The sequence below is a fragment of the Suricata suricatta genome, chromosome 8, assembly GCF_006229205.1.
Source record: "Suricata suricatta isolate VVHF042 chromosome 8, meerkat_22Aug2017_6uvM2_HiC, whole genome shotgun sequence".
Classification (NCBI taxonomy): Eukaryota; Metazoa; Chordata; class Mammalia; order Carnivora; family Herpestidae; genus Suricata; species Suricata suricatta.
Genome location: NC_043707.1, coordinates 74,413,036 through 74,439,226, shown reverse-complemented (window position 1 = coordinate 74,439,226; position 26,191 = coordinate 74,413,036). Strand labels below are relative to the sequence as shown.

The following is a 26,191-nucleotide window of genomic DNA, read 5'->3' as shown; positions in this document are numbered from 1 at the left end:
TTTTTGGCTGGGTCCCTGTCTGGTTTGGGTATCAAGGTGATGCTGGCTTCGTAGAATGAGTTTGGAAGCTTTCCTTCTATGTCTATTTTTTGGAATAGTTTGAGAAGAATGGGTATGAGCTCTGCTTTAAATGTCTGGTAGTTGGGGAATATTGATGTGGATGGAGTAGCAATTTGGATTCTACTTAATTCTTATAGCAGAGTGTGAGTGCAAAGGAAAGTAAAAGGAAGAGAAAGTAGAAAAGGCAGAAAGAGAATAGCTTACTATGTGCAATGCATGGTAAAGTGTTTTCTGTGCTATGATTCTAGGAGAGTAGTTAGATACTGGGCATGTCAATTCAGAAATCTTGACATTAAATTAGTCCAAGAAAGGACAATGCTCAGTATTTCACGTATGGTTTCCATCTGTATCCCCAATGGCTGGAGTTACTCATCCATATAAATACACTGATCCATGAGTCTCAATTTGGCCTCAAGATCCTTCTCAGCCCAACAATGACGTTAGCCATTAGCAGTTCATCAATATTGATATGAGAGATAAAATTTCCTGGCTCTCCCTGACTTAGGTAGCACTTCACTGAAATTGGAATGTGAGATGATCCCCCTTTGCTGTCTCTGACTTAAGGGGCTGGCTCTGTAGTAAGGAACTATTTGTTAACATTTCCCATCCCATCTCCTTTTGCAGTCATTTTTTTGTGACAAAAGATTATTCTCCAAACTATTTTCTACTGATGCCAAAGTTTTCACCTCTGAAACCAACCAACAGTGTAATATGGGAGTTTGTGAGCACCCATTCATTTTAAGCAATATTGTTCAAGGAGTTTATGCCACTTGTTTCCTATGTGGATAGTGAGCTGCAAAAATAAATTCCTATTTATTTTACATTCTCCTCAGTGCCTCACCCCTGTTGGAGTACACAAAAGGTACATAATAAATACTTGTTGTCTTAGTTGAATTTCAAACCTTTCATATAAGCTGTTATGATTTAGCTAAAGAACGTTATAGGCTTTAGAAGGGCTAATTGCAGCCTATAATTCGACTGACCTGTGCTGGTTCTGAAGTACTTAGTGGTAATAATACTGTTTTTGCAAGATGGATATTTTACTGTTGAGCCTGTCTGGTTTGAGAGACTCGCTGTTTTATGGTCTGTGTGTGGTGATCATTTGGATGTAATGATCAAATGGGGGTTGCCCAAATTGATCGTTATAACAGGATTCCACTGTAATTACATTTCCATAAATGATACTCAAATTCACTAGGGAAATCAACAACCCCTTGGTGTGCCTACTTCCAGCACTGATTACAAGTTCAGGTTCTATAGCACTTTCTAAACAAAAGGTAATTAAAATTTTACAACGCATAGTTAAGCCAAAATGAAAAGGCAGCTTTTTGTTCTAGATTCAAAAGTGCTGCTCTTTCTAGACATCAGAAGACAATTCAATTTAGAAGAATAGGCAGATGTTTGGATCTTATACAGATTAATACATGCATATTGAGACAATAGACAGTAAGCATGTTGGAATAAAAGTCTCAAGGATTAAAATTCCAGCTGCATTATGTCTATATCTACGTCGTATGAGTAAGTCATTAAATCTCTCTAAGCTTCAGTTTTCTCATCTTTAAAATAGGGATAATACAGTTTGTTCCTCATTAGGTTTTTGAGACAATGAAACAACCTATTTTGTGAAGTACCGACCGCAAAGTGCTGGCTGGGCATGTTAGTTAAGTACTCAACATACCTTAGCTATTATTATTGTCATTTAGATTTTCATTTTAAATGCAGCCATATTTTCCCTAGTAACACCATAAGAAACAATGTATTTATTCCGTTTGCCTTAGCAAAAATCGAATATTTCCAACCCCATATATGCCATACCTGGCATCCTAGTTTATAAATTCTTCTGTTTTAGAATTTTCTGGCTTAGCCTTCATGTCTCAGACATATATGATCATGTTCATCTCTACACAGTGGGTATTGTATCTTATCAGATTAATTAGAATATTCCATAAACTTCAGATTCTCATTGTCCTAAAGCAGCCATCACTATAAACATGTAAGAGGTCCTGAGATGATTCCAACTGCACATTCCCACAGTGCCTTCCCACAAAGGATGCGGGAGGAGGCATTTTCACATTCATCTAAATACCATTATGCCATCAAAATAACTTTTAAGATAAAGTACCAGCTCTTGAGCCCTTTCCAAATGCTAGGAATACTTCTAAAGTATTGCAGTTTAGTCCAGAAATTACTCTACTCAGCAGAAATTCAGCCAAAAAAATCATCCTCTCTAAATAGAAACAAACTGAGGGTAAATGTGTCATCCTTTGCCACCCATGTAGTCTGTACCCCTTCATCAAAATTTATTTGTGGGCTTGTTACAAAATTCAAGTGTCAATAAAGCCAGTTATCAGGAAACTAAAAGGCTAAACTTGCCAATATTCCCATAAACTGCCTTTTTCTTTGTTTTGTTTTCAAGAAGTGTGTTAAAAAAGAAATTTGTTCCAATAGTAATCAAGACTCAGAAAAAGTAAAGGCTTCCATCCAGACAGATCTCCGAGTTTTCATTCTCCCTTTAAATTATTATTTCTGGATTAGCTTAATAGTAAGAGAAAACTAAGAGACCGATTTCCTTAAAAGAATGACTTCTCAAACTGTGGGAACTCCTATCAAGTCATATTACGTAAATACATTCCTTTGATGAGTTTTATTAAATGAGAATGCCTGCATAGGTAGACTTTTTATATGGAAGAGGGAAATAATCTAATTTTTCTCTTTTTTACAGTTTGCTTTCTATAACATATTTTTTTCATCAGAGTTTTATTTTTTCTGGTTCTTTCTTGGATGCTGGGATTCTTACGCTGATTTTTGACTTTCTGAAAAATCTATATTGTTCTGGTCAGTAATTATTTTTTATATATTTTACTGCTTTTTTACAACCAATACTATTTTTGAGCATTAGCATAATTTTCTTTCTTTTTAAAAAATTTTAATGTATTTTTAAATTTATTATTTAAAAAATTTTTTCCTGTTTTTTATTTATTTTTGAGAGACAGAGAGAGCCAGGGTGAGCAGGGGAGGGTCAGAGAGAGAGGGGGACACAGAATCTGAAGCAGGCTCCAGGCTCTGAGCTAGCTGTCAGCACAGGGCTCGACACGGGGATCAAAACCACAAACCACAATATCATGAACTGAGCTGAAGTCAGATATCTAACCGACTGAGCCACCCAGCACCCCTAGCATAATTTTCTTGCTGACTGCTATATTTTATAATGAAGAATAGAATCCGTAATGATTAACTCATAGATTAAATTCTCCATTCTAGAACATAGGTCACTCATTCTACCCAGTGAGTGCTTTCTGGGTCCCATGCTTTGTGCTAAATATTGGAATTACAGTAGATCAAGAGGGAAGTAACTGCAAAAAATGGCAGGGAAGTATACTATTAGTTGAACTGTGCTAGTTCCTTGAATCACATTGTTTGTGTATTAATTGTCTTATGGTCTAGCTTTTGCTATCTCTTGTCACTGAAAAAAACTCAAGATAAACATTAAACTAATTCTTTGAGGTCCAGATTAAATCACAATTGGAGAGTTCTTTATAAATTCTCCAACATATTTTCACTGATACTATCTGCTTAAGGTGAGCATCTACGGCAATCCACCAGCCAGCAGAAACTGTTAATAACAAAATGTTTGATCTTGACATATTTATATCATATATACATCATATACATTATGCATTATAATACATTATAAGGTGCATTGCAACAAATTAAAAAAATTTAAACCATGTTAGATGGCAACTACTTGACATAAGTTGAAGTATTTTTTCCACTGTCAAAAACACCTGAAAAGTCATTAAATTTCCTAGCTAGCTTTTCATGCTACTCCTTCTCAACTACCCTTGCCCTCATCTCAACCTTAATTTTTTTTCCATATCTGAGTCAGGTTTTATGTTGTAGGGACATATAGAAACATTTACTCTTTTTTCATTCAACCCAGGCTTTCAAAATAAAACACAGATGGGAAATGGGGGTTTGAAAACCCATTCTTGACCATTTTCTCTCTCCTAATTTCCCTTTGATACTATCATAGTTGACCATAGAAATTGTCCTGATACATCTGGATATCGAGACTTAATTTAGTAGGTACCCGAACAGCGTGTGACTGTTTATTTTTTTTTCCTCCATAATATTTTATTGTCAAATTGTTTTCCATACAACTCCCAGTGCTCTTCCCCTTAAGTGCCCTCCACCATCACCACCACCTCTGTTTAAACAGTGTGATTAATCAAGGTGGTAGAAAATATTAAGAACCAGGAAGCTTGGAAATATACTGTGCCTTTCTTTTCAAGTCTAGAAGGAGGCTGATGAGGGTGACAAAAAGTGAAAACCTAGGAGTATCTTCTCAGTACAGGGAGGAGACTATTCTGGTCAACATATGATGCTTAGTTTTAGGAAAGACTAATAATATTGTTTATTTTAGTAGAGGCAGCATTAGTGCCTTCTGCAGTGCTGGGGTGAGAACAGTCTGTCTTGCACCTGAAAAACAGGGACGTTTCATCACACATGGCTTAAAATAGAGTTCCCTGATTTTAATTCATTTGATTTACAGTTCACTTGACTCACTGAGAAAGAATTTACTTCTTTATCTTCACTGACTTCTAGCCCACCATTGCTGGAGAGACGTCAACCACTGGCCAACTCAAACATGACCAGCTAAGGAACCATCACAATCAATTTAAATTGATACAATAAGTCAGAAGAGAGAAAGCAAGCCAAAGAATCAGCTTGGTGGTTCTGTACAAGTAGAGCTACTGGGATAAAAAAAAAAAAGAAAAGAAAGAGGGAAAGGAAGAAAACAAGAAACAAAAAAGAAAGGGAAAGTGGAATATAACTGTAATACAGTATTTGAAGAGAGAATTAAATCACAAAAATGTATGGCTAGAAATGAAATAAGACATATTATTTTACTTTAAAATTTGAAAGATAAATTAACAAAATAATATCATTCAAAAACAGTTTAGTCTTCATTTATTTATTCATATAATAAATAAACCACTCAGAATCTATTGTGTACCAGGCACAGTGTATTTACCAGGGTACAAGACAGATGGCCCTGCGCTTATGGAACTTATTTTAAGTGGGGAGACAGGAAGTAAACAAGAGACCACAATATAAGAAAATGAGAGGTTGAATGAAATACTGTAAAGATAATAAGAACAGTACTAAGAAAGGGAATAAAGGGACAGGTCTCACCTACTTCATATAGAGGTTGTAGAAAAATCCTTTCCATGTAAGTATTAGTTAGCACAGTCCCAAAGAACTGGAGGGATTTGGCAAATGGATATTATTTTAGTTACAGGAAACTAAGCATGAAATTTCCAAAACAAAAGTGAGCTCAAGTTTCCTATGAACTATTAGTACAGGGTAGTTAGAACATGGTGAATCTAAGGAGAATTATCCTGATAAAATAGGAGAGATAGGCAGTAGGAGAGCATCAGTCAGGGTTCTGTTAAGTTAAATACTGGTTCAACTTTTAGGCTCCAAAAAGGTAGGAATCTTGGGTTGGATCACAACATAATGATATTTTAATTACTAAAGGGAGATTCTGGTAGTTATCTGGAGAATAGGTCGAGAGGCTATTGCTGCAAGAATGGAAATGGACAGGGTAATTAGGAAGCTATTGTTAAATGCAATGTGTGTGCAATGATGTTGGATTGAACAAGGTCGTGTCTTGGAGACAGTAGTAGGATGTCAGATTCAAGACACATTTTGGAGGTAAAACCAACTATACATGCTGATGTGGTTGGTAAGGGAAATACAGGGTTGGAAGATAAGTTTTAATAGTCTGGTTTAAGAAACTAGGTATGTGCTGGTGACATTTAATTAGATCAAAAAGAGTGGAAAAAGACACCATTGATGGGGAGGGGGCAAGGTCAAAAATTGATTTCTGGCCATGTTAAGACTGAGCTGTAAAAGAGTCATAAAAATAGAGATACTGAATAAGCATATATGAGTCTAGGATGCAAAGGAGATTGGTGGGTAGAAAGAAATGTGAGTTACCAGCATGCTGATTGTATTTCAAGTTAAGCAATGTATGGGATAATTCAGAGAAGGAGAGAGAGAGTTTGTGGACACATGGTGAGAATAGTTTTTATGTGAAAGGGAACACAACTGGGTAGAAATCAGGGCTTTCTGTAGCTCAAGTGACATTGTTTTCACTTTTTTTTGTGAGAGAGAGAAAAAGAGAGAGAGAATGCATGTGAGTAGGGAAGAGGGGCAGAGGAAGAGAGAGAGAAAATATTAAGTAGGTTCCACGCTCAGCACAGAACCCAACTTGGAGCTGGATCTCATGAGGTTGGGATCGTGACCTGAACAGAAACCAAGAGTCTTACCCTCAACCAAGTGAGCTACGCAGGCATCCCTGTTTTTACTTTTTAAGATGAAAAATATTAAGTTCTATTTAGTTAGTGCTATGGGTCAGGCACTATGCTAATTGCTCCAAATTAATAAAGTATTTCATCTTAATAATACCAAGAGGCAAATACTGGTATTTCCTCCCTTAATAGAAAAGAGATATAAAGCAAATGTAATTAAATTATTGAGGGTCCCAAGGCTAGAAATTGACAGAGTTAAGCTTTAAATCTCGGTAGTCTGATTTCAGAAGCACCACAGTGTATAGTTGCTTGCTGATACAAACAAGTAAATAGAGAAAAATTAATGATAATACAAAAAGAATTGTAATATGGGAGGTATTAGGACTTATAGTACAGATAGTGTATTTGACCATTGCAATAGGGACAAAGGCAAAGAAAACAGGTACAAAAAAGTTACTTGCAGATTTTTTAGTTGGAAGATGAAGATCTCTCCAGAAGCTTCTGTACTCAGAGAAGTATGGTAGTTACCCTGAGTGAAAAGAAGAAGGCAAGGGATATAACAGTTCTAAAGAAAGACAACATGGCAGAATATAGTTATTTTGGATAATAGTTATCTTGGAAGATCAAATTGAAGAAATAAGCATCAATGCAGAACAAATTTACAAAGAAACAGAAAATATGATCAACATAATATGAGATGTGGAGGAGAGATCTGGGATATCTAATATATGAATCATATAATTATTAGGGCTCAAAAAGGAACAGAGGAAAAATAATGAACAAAGAAATCATAGAATACAAGTTCACTGAACTGAAGAAAAAAACCCTTGAAATTCAAGAAAGGACCATTGAGTTCCAGACATCATTAACAAGATACACACACATATTATACTAAAAATTTACAAACTTTAAAGTTACAGAAAAAGAAGAGTAAAATGTCTTCTACTTCTAGAAGCCCAGCCGAAGCCAGAAGATAAAGGAGTAGTATTTTCAAAACGTCAAGAGAAAGTTATAGTTAACTTATAATTGTGACTCTAACACGACTATTTATACTTAAACATTGGAGATAAATAAGAACATATTCAGAGAAACAAAAATAAGAATGTTTAAAACCAACAGAAGCTCATGGGAAGAACTTTATAAAGGAAAGGAGAAAATGAAACCAGAGGGAAGTGTGACAGAGACAGTGTGCTTACCACCCAATTTCTGCTGTGAGGTGATAGCAGTCAGCTGGAGGCCATACCGAGGGTTCTGACTAGTGGGCCATGAGAGGGAGGGACATGCAGGACTGGCGGCATGTGTAATTCCAGAGCAGCAGCACAATATGATGAGGTCCCTGGCTGGTTTTAAGGAGAAACAGCTTCTCTCACCTTCATCTGACATAGAGTGTGATGAGAAATATTTTTTTTATGGGTTAACCCATTGCGATTTCAGCGTAATTCATCCTTACTGTATGGCCTGCCTATTCTTTTACAAAAACAAATAAATAAATAAAACATATAAAAACACTGAAAACAAGGCAAAAACCAAAGACATTAGTAGACATGTAGGAAAATCTAATATATTCATAATTTTCTATTTTAAAAAATGATAGAAGTGTTTAATTTGTAGAGTTAAAACATATCAGAACTGAGGTCGTACTGAAGCTAATCAACAACATCTATTGCTCTTCTTTCTGGATCTGGGCTAGACTACATTTTTCAGCTGCTCTTGTAGTCCTTTGTAGCCGTGTGATCAAGCTGGTCTCCATGACTTTTTTTCCTCATGTACTGAGAATGGAGATAGTCTATAAGATCATTTTAAGAATCACATTTCAAAAATAGCAGAACTAGAGCTGGAAGCGGCCTAAACCCTAAATCACAGCTTAAGGTTTAAGACTACCAACATCTGGACTTTAACCTGCCTGAGAAAGAAGCTTCTAAGATTTCCATGGGTTATCAAATAAAAACAATTAAAGAATATATAATCTTCTTGAAATGTTCAGCAACTTAAAACATTGACCATAATCCAGTCCATAAAGGAAGTATCAATGAATTTCAGAAAAAGAAATGTCAGATAATTTTCTCTGACCATAGGGCAATTAAATCAGAAGGCAATAAAATTGTTAATTAAAACAAGGCATCTGTTAAATTAGAACTCAGACTTATAAATAACTCTTAGGTCAGAGAATAAATATTACTAAAATATTTAAACATTAGGTCTGAAAGATAATGAAATTACAGTGTTTCAAAACTTGTCCAATGTAGCTAAAGTAGTAGCTGGAGGAAAATATAGTTTTAAATACTCATGTTCAAAAAGAAGAAATTAAAAAGTAAAGAATCAAACTTAGGGAAGAGCAGGATAAACCCAAATATAGTAGAAAACAAAATAATAAGAACAGAAATCAACTGAAATAGAAAACAAACTTTAAAGAGAACTATTATCATCTCCAGTTTTACAAGAAAAGAAATTTACAGAAAAATTTAATAAAATAATCCAAAGGAAATTCTTTAATAAAACCAATTGGCAAGCTTTGGTGAAATTAATCAAGAGGAAGTTATAGGATGTACAAGTAAATGAAAATAAGAATGAAAAATGGGTCACAACTACAGCTACAGTAGCAATTCTAAAGCCACCATGAGTGAAAATCAGTAGAAACAACACTAATGGTTTTTGCCCTGGTTTTGGGTTCAATTTGAAACTCGGCATTTTGGAAGCTGAATAGCCTCATCCCTACTTCACCATTATATCTGAAATGCCTGGAATTCTACATTATCTATGCTTATGTGATTACATAGCTTTCTATCCCAAGTAATAGCTTCTGATCATAAGTAATCATTGTAACTATGTTAATAGGGACAAAGTATATCTTTACGTTTATTGTTGATATCCAAACATTCACTTTCAAATATAGGCAAACATTTTAGATATAACTTGAAAGAAAACATCCTAATGAGCTTTATATGGTAATTATATCAATCTACTGAAGTATATAAATGCTGAAAGAATCATTGAAGGAGTAAAATACTGTAGTAATTAGTGATGCTTGTGAGCCCTTTTATGTACAAAATGGTTATCAAGAACTAGATATGTGGGGAAATAGTGATAACGAAATCATTAATATATATATTATGTTGACTACATAATTTTATAAAGAAAATTGTATCCCGTTTTGATCCTTCAAGTATTTGTAAATTTAATGATACAAAACAGAATAATGGGGTTTAGGTTATAGGATAATTCTAATCTCAGTAGAATTATTTGGTGTACTAGCTGTGGCAGGCGTACTCTTATGTGACCACTCTTTCCCCCTGACATGGGTCACATCTTTGTATCCATCCCCTCTCCTTAAGTGAAGTGGAAACTATGTCTTATTTCTGTCCAAAAGAATATAATAAAAGGGATGAGAAATCACTCTCTTGATGAGGTTACGTTATATGCCAAAGATGATGGTATGGCGTACTGCTTATTACATTATACTCTTAGGACTGTTTTAGCACTCTAAAGAAAGATGTTCTGTAGCTGGGCTGACAGAGGCAAACTGCTATATTGTGGAGACCACCATACAGCGGAGAAGGTGAGGTGATGCCTTGAAGGACTGAATGATGCTGACTGCTAGTGAACCTATTAATCATTCATAATCTGTACCATGAAGTGTAGATTTGGGCTTTTAAGTTGGTCCAGCATGACTTGGATTCTCAGCTGTGTGGCTTACTAGATGTATGACTTCTGGTAGTTTTTCAAGTCTCCTGAGAATTAGTGTCTGCAATGGCAAAATGAGAACTATGTCAGTTACACTGCAGTGTTGTTGTGAGGACTGGAGGTAGGTAAAATGTCAGGCACATATAACTCTCTTAAATATGATTATTAGCAGAGGTAAGGAGTGTAGGTCAATGACCTCTCCAAGCCTGTTTTTCATCTGAAAATAACACATACAACATTGTAGGAACTATTAAATAAGATAGGGGAAAAGAAGGCTTTTGCTTGGTATCTAATAAGTGCTCACTAAGAGGTGGTTTTCCAAAACCAATGCTACCTTTTCTATTACATGTTCATGCACACACACACACACACACACACACACACACACACGAGAGAGAGAGACAGAGAGAATGCTAATACTAAAATTAGCTCATCCAATGAACTTTTCTAAACATTAAAGTTGACCAAAAAAATAGGATCTGTGATCAGTTCTGTAACCACTTTTTATTCTAAACAAAAATATTCTTCAGGATGTTTCAGAGAATAGTCTATTTCTCTCATAAACTATCATTACCATTTCTCTTTCAGAAAATGAAACCATCATTTCCGGGAAAGAAGTGGATGCAAATACGCGTCTTCCACCAAGTGCCTCGCATCTTACAGATTTCTGCAATTCCATCTCTTACTCTTTACTCTCAGGATTCAGATCCACCCATTGTATAATTATATGCTCTTCAAGAGAAATTGATGAGTATGTGAATGCTGAGACACAGTATCTTGTTGCCTCAGATAAAGCACAATATTTTCTATTTCTACAGATGCCTTGAAAAGCTGGAGCAATCAGTGCCAATCACTCCTCACTCAAAAAAAAGAATGTATACCCCTGCTGCCCAGTGCACATTGGTTCTCATCTGTGACCTTAAAGAGCAAACACATACTGCAAAGCTCTAGGACTGCAGATGTAGATGAGCTTAATAGTTCCATCATATCTATGAAGAGCACTTGGCAGAATCAGAGTACTTTTATAAAAATTACCTTCTTTGACCCTCTCAGGCACAAAAGTTTTTATTATCCCTATATTATTGAAAGACAAAAAAATATATGCAGCAGTACGTGCCTTTCTCAAGCTACTTTATGAGTAAAATGGCAGAATAGCCCGGGCATCTCTTCTCCTTAAAGTTGGCTTTCAAAACTTACACTAGATATACCTTCAGAGCTTGGGCTTTTGGAATTTGATGAAGTTGGGCTTGAGTCTCAGCTCTTTCTCTTACCAGCTCTGTGACTGCAGTCAAGTTATCTAAACTCTCATTATCTTGTTTGTAAAATGGACCCATGAAAGATTAAATGAGACAGTATTTGTGAAATACTCGGCACTTATTAAACCTAAAAGTTAGCTTTAATAATGTCATAAGAAAACTTGTATTCTCCCATCTTTTATGATTAATTCCCATCTACATAGGAAATATTCAGTATATGATCCCAATTTCCAGTGAAGAGATGGTTCTAAGAATAAAAAAATTCTTCACTATTTGTAAAAATGGAATAAATTTAATTTCCCAGGGTTCATAAAAAATGAAACACTTATCAAGTTGAACTTCAAATAATATAGGTTTTCTATGCACTCAAAAAGGCATATTTTCACAGGCAAATGAGGCAAAATATGCCTTTTGTCATTCTAAAAATCCAAGTGGGACAGTTTCAGTGAAGGCTCAGGAATATATATATTTTTTTCTTAAATGATGAAAATAGTTTCTCCAAGACCACCTCTATTTTATCTTTACATCTAGACAAACTTCCCTATCTAGAGTCCCAATCAAGAAAGAATGTAGGGCTGTGAGTCACTATAGGACTTGGTAAATGATGTTTGTCCTGATTTTGGACTGTCTTAGTACAATGATTTGGTATTTTGGCATCAGGTAGACAGATACAGCTTCAGAGAAGGCAAGAGAGAAATTACATTTCATCAGAGAGATGATACAGCGGCAGATAATAGGGTGAATAGCTCAAATATTTTACACCAGTGGCGGCTTTTGAAAAATTTTTATGCTTATATTTTGAATGTTATAACACATACTGGCAATTTCAGAAGAAGAAATGAATTGCTCAGTGTAGCATAAATGGGACCCTATTTAAAAAGTCTTTCACTGTTTTTAATAATGAAAAAGAAAGCAAATAATGATGTTTCCCTAGAATGTAAACTAAGGCAAGAGGTGCCAAAATTAGATCGAGAGGTTTGAATTGTGTCTTAGTCTGTTCTCGAAAGCAGCAACTGGGATAAGATAGGCATAAAATCTCCAAAAATTAAACAATGGGTCTTTGTCCTAGTTAGAATGTTAGGTTTTCAGTAAATGAGCTCAAAATAAATGAATTCAAAATAGAGCAACAGAACAGATATTGATTCTATTTCAGACTTCTTTGCTGAGGATTGAAAGAATCTATGCAAGTCTATTATTATCAAGTGATGACTTCAGGCGGCATCAGTAATGATTCCACTTTTTTGGAACATCTTGTGGATGATAGGCATCATCATTGAACTGAGATCACAATGAAAAGAATCACTGAATCACCACTCATCAAATGGCTCTCAGAGCCAATAATTTTTATCTTAAATGTAAATGAATGAAAAACATATGGAAAGAAATTTAGTTCACAGAGTGATTGAAGGCTTATGGAAGAGAGCCAAGAAAAAGATCATCTTCATGCAATATATTCCAAAGAATCTTTGGTTTCAGACTTCATAGTTTCTAGGAGATTTCCCTGCCTAAACATATGCATAGGGAGTCCTGTTGTTTCCATTATACTGTGAATACTAGGAATCTGTTTATCAGCTTGTACAGTTCAGTTTCAAATATTTTCAGGGCAATGTTCCTGGAACGCCTTTCTGGAAGAGATTTTGGTGATTAGACACTGTCATGAGTAGCCTGACAAGTGAGAAAACTGGTCTCCACTCTGAATGGGGACCAGTGGGAGAGGTATGATCAACCAGGCTGCCTTAGATCTCTGGAGGTCTTGATTTTTCTGCCTCATTTCTGTGCAGTAACAAACTATTTTAGAAGTACTTCTCCCACTTTGCCTTTTTAATATTGTTTCCTGCCTGGATTAGTTAAGGTTATTTGGGTTACATTTAATAACAGAAATCAAATCAAGCCAAAGCAAGCAAAAAGGAAAGAAATGAGTGAACCAGGAGGCAAAAAGCCTTAGGGAATGTAGGACACTCAACCTGTCCATCTTATATCTTTGGTCTTAACCCATGTGCTTCATTTCTGCCTCTTTACAGTTCAGCTTTCTCCATCTCTTTGCAGAGTGGAGAGAAAAATAGTCATTTCTACACCTAAAATGACTGACTGCCTCTCAGCCTTTATTACAAACTCCTGAGACATGAGTAATCTGGTTGCCCTAGTGTTATTCAGGAGAACTTTCGCACCTGTCCAGTTGCCTATGTCTAGGGCTGTGGGGTCATGTGTCACACACACTGGTGTTGATGCGTGAGAAGCAGTTCTAAAAGGATGGAGACTGCGTTGAGCATTTGTCCCAACAGTGGTCTTCTACATGTTATTTTCCATTACCATGAAAGAGAGATTAGTGTAGATGGGAGCATTCTATAACCTTTTTTAAAATATTTATTTATTTTTGACAAAGATAGAGGGCAAGAGCAAGGAAGGGGCAGAGAGAGGGGGAGACAGAATCTGAAACAGGTTCTAGGCTCCAAGCTGTCAGCACAGAGCCTGATGTGGGGCTTGAACCCACAAAGTGAAAGATCATGACCTGAGCTGAAGTCGGATTCTTAAAGGACTGAGCCACTCAGGTGCCCCTTTATATCTCTTTATTTGGAAACTCAAGCCTTCCCCCTTCTGCTCCTCTGGAATGCTATTTTAATTTTCATTATTAACATGGCCACACCAAACAAAGGGTGATATAGAGAACAGTTTTGAAGTGAGTTTGCATCCCACGAAGTGCTGAGTAAGCAACTACAGTAATTATTATGCTCCATGTGCTCCTGTCTTTCTCAGCGTAGCTCTGAGAACTTAAATGATCTGTTCTAGCTCATTCTAACCCTGCTAGAGTATAGCTGAAAAGTCCAGAGGGAAAGAATGCCTCTAGTTCACTATATGATCTATAAGACACAAACTTTGAATAAAGAATGTTCTAATGATAAAAGCAACAAAACAGAAATTTTGAGAGGATTGATTAAGTCTTCATTACTAAAAGGTATATATTATCATGTCACATTTCCATATGTTGCTGTGTTGTGCAAAGAATAGTTAAAATCGTCAAGAAAAATAATCACATATCAGATAATTAAAATGTGTAGGATGCAGAACTATGTCTACATGATTTGCAGCACATTCCAGCAGTTAAGTGTTATTAAGCCTTGCATAAAGGTTACATCGTGGATGTAGACGTTGGAAGGCACTGGACTCCAGTCCCAGGTATGCTCTCAGCAACAGTATGGCTGAGGCACACTTTTAACCTCCTCAGTTTCTTTATCTTTATATGTATATATATATATATATATATATATATATATATATATATATATGCTTTATATGCTCCATAAGATTGTGGTAAGGATTAAAATAGGTATCTCCTGGTCCTTAGTACATAGCATTAGGTATTATTTTTTTCACTTTTTGCAACTCTGTGTAGCAAACATAGGCAAAGGATTATGTAATATGTTGCCATTTCTGAAAATCAATAAACATAAGGTAAATTGTCCATGGTTACATGGATGTGTGGCTTCCTGCTTAGACTTCTTTGGTTACATTTAATCACAGAAATCAAATTGATTTCTTTTTGTGAACAGAAAGCAAAAAGATAGGGAAACAGGAAGGATCTGGAACCAGGAACTGAAAAGCCTTGGCAGCTAAGGCAGAGCAGGCAGGTCATCCCCAGTGTTTACCATTCCATTCTCCTTTAGTCATCACATTGTGACTTTTAGCAGGGTTCATCACCACTGAGGAAAAAGACTGTATTTTCTTGTCTTCCTTGCAGCTGTGCATGGTCCATTAGCCAGCGGAATGCTGGCAAATGTGCCTCGTGTTCAACTACCAGCAAGTTCTCCTCAAGTGAAGTATTCTCCTTTTTTACCTTTCTGTTTCCTGTGATGTGAAAACCATGGCTGGGGTTTCAACAGTTTGGAGATAACGGCATGATCTGAAGTCAGAGGAATGAGACAGAAGGAACCAATATGGCACTCTGGGCCATCACACCAACCTTAGGCTACATCTTCCTTGAGGGTAAGAGAGAAATATATTATCTTAGTTAAACCATGGTCATTTGGGTTTGTTTTTCTGATACTTATAAACAAATTTAACCCTAACTTGTTTTGTCAGAATTATCCAAACAGGAAAGTGTACTGAGTACCTGGGATAGCCTAAGGATAGTGCCAGGCTTTGAGGTCATGCATCATGTCAGGTATTCCTGAGGAATTCTTCAGCTAACTAGGAAAATAATACACATATATTAAACAAGACAAATCATGATACAACCATCATTCAAAGATGGCAGAGATACTAATATGATACAAATATGTACAAATATATACCAAGGTTTATGAGGTGAAATTTATAAGCAGAGAAATGGTGGAGCACATACAATGTTTCAGACTTGACTTTATAAACCTCAGCAAGGTTTGCTGAGGCCCAGTGGGTCTAGGCTGGAAGTAGCACAAGAAGTATCTCATTAGTAAGGGACCTAGACCTTGTATGTGCTATACTTTATAGGATCAAAGTCCAGGAAACAATGAAGGTCTTTGGATGAAAAGATGGTGTTACAACAGAGAATCCCCAAGCTAAGCAGCACTTACCAGCCTACAGTGCACGACTGAATAACCCCCAGGCTAGCTTGCTTGTCTTCAATGACCTGCTTGCCTCACCAGTCACCTCTGGTTCAGGTGACACCACTGTATGGTGTCCCGCACAGGAAGAGCCTGGTTAGGTAAATCCCCAGAATTCTAAGAGAAGCACTGTGAGAAATGGACGAATGGCAGTGGGGTGGGTAAAAGTCTGGACCAAACTGAGTTGGACCAAATATTTAATAGGTTTATTTAATGAACGTATATAGAACTCTCTATTGGCCAAATATTAATTCACTTAGTCTCCATAATAGCTTCATGAGGTAGACATTACTATCACTCGTATATTTGAAATGAGGGAACTGAGACACAAAGATGTTGATAGCTGTGTAAGGCAGCACATGTAGAGTGCACTGAAGTAGGGATTTGAACCAAGGCAACCAGGTGCAAGAGTCCCCCCACCTCTATGTTGTCCCCTAGTAGGGAAAACAGCTAACATGAACTGGTATGTGTGCTCTGTGCAGCATTGTGCTAAATGCTCTACGTTATTTTTCTTAATTCTCACAATAACTCTAGGAAGTAGATGCTATTATTAGCCCCATTTTTCAGACGAGCATGAGAAAAATTAAGTTAATCATCCCTAAAGTCCAACAGATTTAAAATGAAACAGCTAAACTTCTAACCATGGTCTCATAGACTTCAGAGTATGTGCTTAGAACCACGATACCCTATTAAAGAATGTACAAGATGGATGAAGGAAGAGAGGGAAGGGGACATTAATGTAATTCAAACTGGGGAGAGGAAGGAACTTGAATCTAAACAGAGGAGAGCCAGGGGCAATGAGAATCTGTATATTCCTGTATCATTAATGCCATAACTTAGTTTTCTTTTTTTTGAGGTATGTTTTATTCATTGGTATAAATATAAACTGCACTGCATGGGCAGTTTGTGAAAGGAGGGGTTTCCACTGCAGGAGATCTAAAATTAACAAAGACCCCTTCTGAAGTTTAGCTTGGGAGGCCTAAAATTTAAATTTATACCCCCCAGCTGGACTGGAAAAATATAAAAGCCAAATGACCAAGTTAGCTTTGGAATCCTTATATTGCTCTCCAAGAAGCATACGGTCTGATCGAGTGTTGAGCACAGCAGGAAATATCATTACAGACCTAGAATCCAGATTTCTACCAGAAAATGCGAAGCATCTGGCAGTTTTGAAAGGTAATCTTTCCAGATTTACTTTCACATAAACTATACTCCACTACAGCACTAGAAATCATGGGGGAAGATTGTTTTTAATATAGTGGTTCCGAGAACAGCACAGGGAAACTTAAATGAAGACCGCATTTCGTCTCCAGGTCTTTATTAGCAAAGATAGCACCCTAGACCTTATTTACTTGTTAAGAAAGGTGGGCTCACTAGGATCGTCTTAAGACATTTCCCAATGCCTCCTAGGTAGCACATTAATTTCTAGGGAATTCTGTGGGGTGCCTCTTTTCTGAAGCAATTGGCCATTGATTACCCATTAGTTTGGTGGTTGTTATTTTTCTCTACAGGAAGCTAACTGAAGTTTCAAATTATCTTCCACAACTTTGCAGTGAGCACAGCACTGAGTTCCTTTTTTATTAGTTGGAAAGCCCAGTTTCTGGCCTTGTTTTTTGTTTTTGTTTCTGTTTTTTTAAATTACATCTCCAGTTTTAAATCCATGTGGATTGAAGGGAAATGCATTGTTTTCTTTTTCTTTATTCTTTTTTTTCTTTTCTTCCAGAAATAATGTGGATTGAGCTATGCATAAACAATTGAGAAAAAATTGTCATTGCTTTCATTGCACTCCAGACGTCTCTCAGATGATTTCTTTCAGCACAAATCCTATTATAAGCAAGAGAAGGTCAAAGTATAGATTTTAATCTTGGAGGGGGAGGTAGACAGAAACTAGAGCAAAACCAGACAACTTGAGAAATTCTCAATAATCAGGGTTCTCAACATCATGAAATGGAAACAAGAGCGCCTAAAAAAAAGACATCTTAGAAATAGTCATTTATAGCAGAATGCACAATGTGAGATGTTTGAACTGTGTGTAAAATATAAAAGCCAAGCTGAAAATTTACATTATCAAGATTGTTAGACAACACTGCACTATTGTTTTTCCAAAAGCAGAGCATGAATTTGGATCTTAATTACGATGAAAGCAAATGTGTAAAAGAAAAGTTTATTTCCTATTTTGTTTGTCTATAATTGATAGTGTGACAAATAACCGCACCGCTATTGTGTATGGCAGATAAGTAACTTTGGTAGAAATCTTGCCCTACACGGCAACCAAACAGCTGTTTATCATTGGCCTAATTATCAAGTTAATGAGATGCTAATTTCTATATGCATAAGGCATGCATGAGCAAGTACTAGTGTATGCAGAACAGGGTTTGCTGACAAAATAAATAACAGAGCAAGGTATTGGTAAATAAACACAAATAATTTTAAAATCTAGGACTTAGCACACTGGGAAACTGTACAACCCCAGGATGCACGGCCAGCCGTCTACTGGCTTTAATGCATATCCAGTGCGACAGCAGCCTTCTCGCACTTGTAGTCTTGATTCCGCTCCTGCCGGGTCTATAGAACTCCTATTACAGTTGCTCAATGGGAGCAGAATCAGACACACTGTGCAGATTTATGGATGGTTGTTTCAATCCCTATGGGATTGTGGTGCCAGGCTTCCAATTTCCCCAGCACAAGATGGGATGCCCTTTTTTAGGAAATTAATATTATCAGGGAAAACTCTCCAATAAACACGGCAGTGAAATATGCTTTTCACCTTCTCCCAGGCAACGGTGCCCCTATGGGAAGGTCTGTAAAACATCCAGATTTGGGATGTTATTCACTTGAAGAGAGGAACTGTTTTTTTTTTTTTTAAATAATAACTGTGATGGAGTAGTAATAATAACACTAAAGTAGTTAAACCAAACAGTAAAGCATGTGACAAATTGCAAAATTTATCTTTAATCCTGGAGTAGCAAGAAGGAAAGTGATTTGGGTTTTCTTAAAGGTAGAATTTGAAACTTTTATAATGGTTAGAAATACTAACTTAAACCATCTTCTTCTTGTCAAAGAACCTAAAGCAGTAAGAGTACTCTTTGGGGGCAACTGATCTGTCATCACAAGCTCTGTCATTACCTTGAAGACCCACTCACCCTTCTCTGGTCCGTACAAGATCACACAGAAGAAAGGCTGCTTTGCCTTTAGAGCAGAGCTACACAGCCTGATATTCAACTTTCCCTTTTCCTTTTTTTAGAATGCAGCCACAAGCATGGTGTGTCGAATAACTAACAGTGAAAATAAAGGGAAGATTGGAGATGTCACCAAGAAAGTGGATTGTGTCTTTTTTAATAACATGATATAGGATTATCCTGATTGAGAGGTGTGGAGCAAGGTCAAGTTTAAAGTTGTATCATAGTTTATTTCCTAACGTCAAAACCTACAGAGGTGCTAAGTGAATGAAGGTGCATGTACTCGGCATGCAAACAGTTTGGAATATGCTTCCAGTCATAGTTTGAATCTCTATTATTGAAAGTAGCCAAGTTACCACAGCTGCTTCCTTCATTCTAATGACATTATTAGTGATGATAGCTCTACCTTGCACTTCACGTTTGTCACATGTTGATTTATAGAAACTGTACAGTAGACCTGAGGGTTTTGACTGCCTGTAAGTCAGTCTTCTCATTTGACTGCCTATAATTATTGAAGCCCATGGTAGATTGTTTGTGACATAGCCAGAACCAGAACTTTGAACTTTGTTCATTCTCCCTCTATTTCTACCTCAATAATCAAGCTGAAAAATGATCAGGGTATTTAACACGGCATGCTTTGTAAATGTGCTTGTAACAAGCAAAACAGAAAAGTGTATAAAGTGTGACATGATTATAAAATGGGACTTTCTGATTTTTCTATACACAGTAGCAATTAGTCATGTACCCCCAGGGAATAAGAATACAATTCACCTCACAGGACCAGAATTCTCTGCTATTAGCAAAAATACCTCGTTTTCTTTCTTTTTTAATGTATATTTATTATTGAGAGATTGAGAGACAGCAAGAAAAAGTGCATGCGAGAGAGAGCAGGGGAGGGGGAGAAAGCGATTCCCAAGTGGGGCTCAGTCCCAGCAACTGTGAACTCATGACCTGAGCAGAAATCAAGAGTCAGATGCTCAACCGACTGAACCATTCAGACGCCCCCGTAAAACTCATTTTCTAAGATAACTTTTTCCTAATCACTCAGAATGGACTGAAGAATCTTCTAGAGACTCCAACTCACTCACTTTAAAAAAACACCCATAGAGAACTCACCACACAATAGGAATTCCAGAAAGCTCGGCTCCGTGTTTTGGGTGTGCATCCTTCAAAGTAGAAGATTAGGGCCATTTCCCAGGAATTCAGTTGCTGTTGGAGCAAATAATGCAGTAGGGATTGCCTGGCTGAGTCCATTAGGTTGATCAAATACAGCAAATTTTACAAAATAATTTGATTCTGTTGGCTTGGGTTGAACCTGCTTTAATGACTTCTCACGGACATGTTTTAATTCTAATTGTTTGAGGCCCAGAAACAATGCAGTTGACGCTGAGATTTTTGGAGGTGACATGGGAATGCACCCACAGTATGGAGTTCTCAAACGTTAGTGTGCATCAGGTTAATTGATAGCTTTGTTAAAAATGCAGCTACTAAGGACCAGTCCCTGGCTTTCTGAATCAGCCTCCAAAAGAGGGACATGAACACCTTCCTTCTTAATAGTCTTCAGAAGTAAATTTAATATTACTAAAGACTGAAAATCCCTAGGTAGGTCTTTGAACTCCATAAAGACGAGAACCCTCCTGTCTCATGAAGTTCTGAATTATCTGAATAAGTATTCTTAAATAAATTAATGAAAAGAAGAAAATTAAGAAAGCATGACAAAGCCAGAGAAAAGAAGCAAAGAGTAAGATGCACTCAAAGCAAATAGAGACGCATTAGGTCAAAGCTCCAAAATGAACAAAATCTGAACGGCAGCTAGGAACAAAGAAATCCCCTCAAATCAAGTCCAAACAAAGAAAAAAACTCACATGGTCTTTGCATAACTGAGCATGTATGAAAACCAGTGTGCTTGACCAAGCAAAATTTCACACCAGCTGCCTGATTTCTTCAGATTAGGATGCACTTTATTCACATTTGCGAGTCTCTGAAATCAGGAGCCCTTCCCATTTTATGCATCTTCTACTGTCCTGGATTGAACTCTCATTTCTCCTTCTGCAGAAGATTTTGTTCTTGCCAGTCACCTGAGGGCACTATCAAGCTGGGACCACTTCAAATTAAATCCTCTACTGAGGATTTTTGGACCATTCGAGCACTGTGATTTCAGACTGCATACTTGCAAAAGATTGTAGTTCACATTTTCATGGGAGATATTTATTCTCCCTTCCTCTATCCAGTGTCAATGTTGAAACACAAGTTTCCCTAAGCGTCCTTTTCTGAACATGGGGTTTAATCCTTATTACTTCTGCAGTGAAGATTTAGGATGGATTTTGTAGAAATCCACTATTAGAATCCCAGAATATGTGCCTCTCCCACTTTTTCTCATGCTCTGTCTTTGTTTTTAGGTAAACACTGAATATTGTACCTTGCAATCAAGAGCATTAACATATTGGTTCTCTCCACTGAGATTCTCTAAAATTCACAGTTGAGCAGTCTTACGTCTCTAGGGAGAATAATAGGAACATCTGCACCTACAAATACAGTTGTGGTTAAAAAACAAAGTTAAGGTCCAGCCAGCTCTTTTTGATTCTGTCATGTCCTAGAAATTGAGGCAGTGGCACTCAGATTTCATAGGTGCCTTTAGGTTGTGGTAGTGCTATCTGCCACATTCACAGAATCATTGTGAGATCATCTTTATTGTCAATGCTCAGCATCTGCTAGGTGCTCATCTAGTGTTTACTAAACTCCATGTTCTAGTACATGACTGTCTAAACACTACTTGATTTGGCTCGGCACACAGAACAAAAACTCTCCTCTTGTTGGCTTCTGAGATCTGTCTGGCAATCACTTCTGGGCAACATTAGGAAATTATGCATGGTTTCTGGGTAAATGTTTTAATAAAAATTCTTAACATTTGCAGAATTTGTTTTAAATGTTGTTCTCTTGTTGATGCAGCTGTGAGGATCAGATGGATTTCTGTGTTTTGCTTTTGTTTTGTCTTTCCCCCAAAGAAATTTTTATAAATGCTCACTTGAATTAAAACTAATTTTTTTAAGAATATAAAATGCAGAGGTGCCTGGGTGGCTCAGTCAGTTAAGTGTCCGGCTTTGGCTCAGGTCATGATCTCACGGTTTGTGGGTTCGAGCCCCATGTCAGGCTCTGTGCTGACAGTCAGCTCAGAGCCTGGAGCCTGTTTCAGATTCTGTATTTCCCTCTCTCTCTCTGACCTTCCTCTGCTCGTGCTCTCTCTCTCTCTCTCTCTGTCTCTCAAAAATAAATAAAAACCATTAAAAAAGAATATAAAATGCATTTTAAATGGTGATGGTCGGATTGATGATTCTCTGGTTTAGCTCAGTCTGTTCACTGTCCCTCCCTCAACAAGACACGCCAACCTTCTGTGGAGTACACAAGATGCAAGCTGCATTTTCCCCTGCTTCATCTATTATTACTCTATTGCTACTAAATTTGATTTTCTTTGATTCCACTTTTTTCCCCCAAAACACAGATTCCACATTTATCTTTCCATTTATTTTTTTCTTGAATTTTCATAAGATGAGGACCCAGCCCATAAAACTCTGCGGCCCTGCAGCTGTCTCCTAATAGAACGACTCTGAAGTGCCCTTAGTTCCACCTACTTCTTCCTCACCAGCTGCTAGCCCACCAACTCTGGGAGGAAACTGGAAAGCAGAAGTGCGATCAGCAACAAAGCAAACTATGAAGGAAAGACTAACAGTGTAATCAGCTCCATATAGCTCCAGTTTCTAAAAGAAGTGGTGTGCAAGTCTTTTAAGCTGCTGTAACAAAATACCACAGACTGAGTAGTTGATCAACAACGTGATGTATTAGTCTACGTTCTAGAGGCTGGAAGTCTGAGATCATGGTGCCAGCATGGTCAAGTGAGAGCTCTCTTCCAGGTTGCAGACTTAATAGCCTCCCTGGGCAGAAGGGCCTAAAGAACACAGGTGGAATCTCTTTTGTAAGAGCTCTAATCCCATTCATGAGGGCTCCATCCTCATGACTTAATTCCCTCCTAAATGTCGCACCAACTAATACTATTACCGATGGCAGTTAGGATTTCTTTCTTTTTTTTTATGTTTATTTATTTTTGAAAGAGAGAGAGACAGAGCATGAGTGGGGGAGAAGCAGAAATAGAGGGAAACACAGAATCCAAAGCAGGCTCCAGGCTCTGAGTTATCAGCACAGAGCCTGACACAGCTCGAACCCACAAACTGTGAGATCCTGACCTGAGCCGAAGTCAGTGCTCAACCGACTGAGCCACCCAGGCACCCCTGGCAATTAAGACTGCAACATGAATTTTGGGTGGACATATTCAGACCATAGCAAATGGCAATACTATTATGTTAGATAAACTCAATCTTCTCCTTAGGTTCTAACATACGGATAATCTGTTGTTTTTTCTTGAATTCCTCCAGTAACATGAAATACAACATAACCTCTTCCTTCTCTCCTTTCTTGCTTACTTCCTTCTTTCCTCATTTATTGTTTCTTCCTCTTAATCACTCCTTCGCTGCCTCTCTTCTTTCTTTATTTTTTCTTTTGCCCAGAATTCTATGACTTGGACTAATTGAGTGTCATTTTTTTGGTCATGGTTATCATAAATCACCAACTGTCATCTCTAACTATGCATCACATTGTCTCCTAAAGGCAAGTATGTCAAAGCATATTTGCCTATGGTCCTCACTTCCCAAACTCCAGACTCTTCAGGTCTTGTAATGAAATGAAACAAGAAACATGTTTACATAGTTGCATTTGGTCTTTCAATAATTGTGGTGATAAAAATCTTGACAAATCTTGCCACAATACCTAACATTTTATTGAGCTTCTACCTAGGTACTGAAACTCAAAATTCTTCACATGAATTTTCTTGATTAATCCTGTGAGGAAAGCACAGTATTTCCAAATTGTATAGATAAGAAAATTGAACCCCAGAGAAGTTAGATAACATTGCCAAAGTCATGCAATAGTTTGAGTTATGATCTTCATATGACGATCTTGATATTTAGAGAATTTTTGGTTAAATAAATTTAAAATTCCATAAGTAAATACATAAAGAACTTTCCTGTAATAGAGAGCATGCTTAAGAGAAATACATTCACCATAGATGTATTAATAGTTTGAGACACTTAATAATGAGAGAAGACCCATGCTCTCTATCATTCTGTCTCCAGGACCAGGAATAATCTAGTGGCTCTGTAAGGTGGATATTATTCTTTGGGAAGGTTTGCTTATGGTAAGGTTAACAATCTATTAAGGAGGCACACCTGGTTATTCACAGATTATTTGCTAGAATGTTTACTATTTCTAAGAATTCTTTAGCAGGGCATAATTTTCAAAATACATGGTTTACGTCATGTCAGAGGATGCTTGGTGGTCCTTGACTAGGTAGTTTAAAAACCACTTTGCTTACCACCGTATCAACCCTTCTCTCCATGAATAGCCCCTGGAATGTATTTTCTTTTCCTAAGCAGTTCCTGTTAGATAGTCTTTTAATAACACTTCCTGTGTTTACTATACAGATAATGGTGCCTTTTTGACCTTTATTCATCATAGGCTGATTAACAAGGTGAAAACAAACCATGGACTGAAGGGGGAGGGGGAGGGGTGGAAGGGGGTGATGGTCATGGTGGGGGGCACTTGTGGGGAGAAGCACTGGGTGTTATATGGAATCCAATTTGAAAATTAACTATTAAAAAAAAAAGAAATTCAAAAAGTAAAAAGAATAAAAGCTGAATAAAGTAAAAAAAAACCAAAACCAAGGTGTGATTCTACTGAGATTCTCTCAGCCTCTTCCCAATTCATTTTTCCTATATCAGTCACTGAGTCCTTGACATCTACCTTCTTTTTCCCTGTCTTTTAGACTCTTGCACAATTCTGCTTTCTTAGAGCAAAACATTTAGGTGTTTTCCTATTTTTCCATAGGCAGATTCTAAGAATTTAGTCAGAACAGACAAGCCCAGTAGTCACAGGGCAGCGTTAGCTGCTCCAAGAGTACTTTAGGGATGGAATAAGTGATGCCTCCTTCTGGGTTTTCCCGATACACTTGATGATTCCAGTTCCTTCCTTTTTGAAGTGCTCAGTAGGCCCCACAGAATAGTTTTGATGAGGTCTTGAGGTGATGGTGGGGTTTGGAGCCAACAGCCAAGAAAGAATTCTTGAAAGACGTCTTTAGTGCAAAAAGGTGATTTTATTAAAGCGCAGGGGCATGACTCATGGGCAGAAATCGCTGCACTGGGTTGTGAGGAGTGACTGGGTATATATTATGGAGTAGGGACGGTAAAGTCAAAAGGGAGATTTCTGGAAGGACTTTGATAAGCTCAAGAGAACTCTTAAAATGCCAGGGGCCTTGCTATGATCAAACTAATGTTGTTTTTCTTCTAGTGAGACAGTAACATTAGGATTATAGGCGGTTCTTGGAGAAACATTATACTCTGTATTTGCCTTCAAGTATTTGTTAATGGGCTGCGGGTCACAAAGAAATTTAATTTTACCTGTCATTTCCTTCTTGCCTTTGTTCCCACATTGCTATGGAGGGGAGGGTGATATTGGGGGTCCAGGAGAGTCAGTCTACAGGTTTTCTGGAGATGAGGTTATTGGTAAGATTGCCTTTTTCTTGTAATTTACTAAGGTATTTGTAAACTGATGGAGACTCATGTCCTATATGACTGTGATCTTTATCAGTTACTTGTTTTCTTTCTTTTCCCCTGTTCTTGGGCAGCCAGGAGTGCCTGAGGAACATCACACATATCCCATGTGGCAGCAGGGACTGTACCCAAGGTGTGAGGTTGTACTTTGCCCTCAGCCTGCCTTATGCTCCCTCATCAGTTCCACCTGGATTAGTGAGTAGCTCTCTCTACAGTTTGTGTTAACTGAGCTCTTTTAACAGACTGCTCACGAGGGTACCTATGAGAGCAGGAGCAGCGGCTGTTAAGACAACTGTGAGGTGGCAGAGCCTCCCATGGGTTTTATACAAGCTATTTTGGAATTGGAAATTAGGAATTGGCTATTTTGTTAGTAAAATAACCTTTTGTCACTGTTTTTCCCCCCTAGAGCCACTAAAGAGTTGTGTCAGAGTCACTGTTTATCTCTCTTCTTTAAGCAGCTTT

General features: G+C 37.3%; 1 long non-coding RNA gene across 1 annotated transcript; it reads left to right on the top strand.

The window, feature by feature from the left end:
- The first annotated feature begins 10,678 nt into the window (after positions 1–10,678).
- On the top strand, positions 10,679–19,199 carry LOC115300288. The gene is made up of 4 exons (XR_003912587.1): positions 10,679–10,809; positions 15,051–15,295; positions 16,900–17,070; positions 19,139–19,199. It is a non-coding gene; the product is annotated as an uncharacterized LOC115300288 (long non-coding RNA).
- The last annotated feature ends 6,992 nt before the right edge of the window (positions 19,200–26,191 follow it).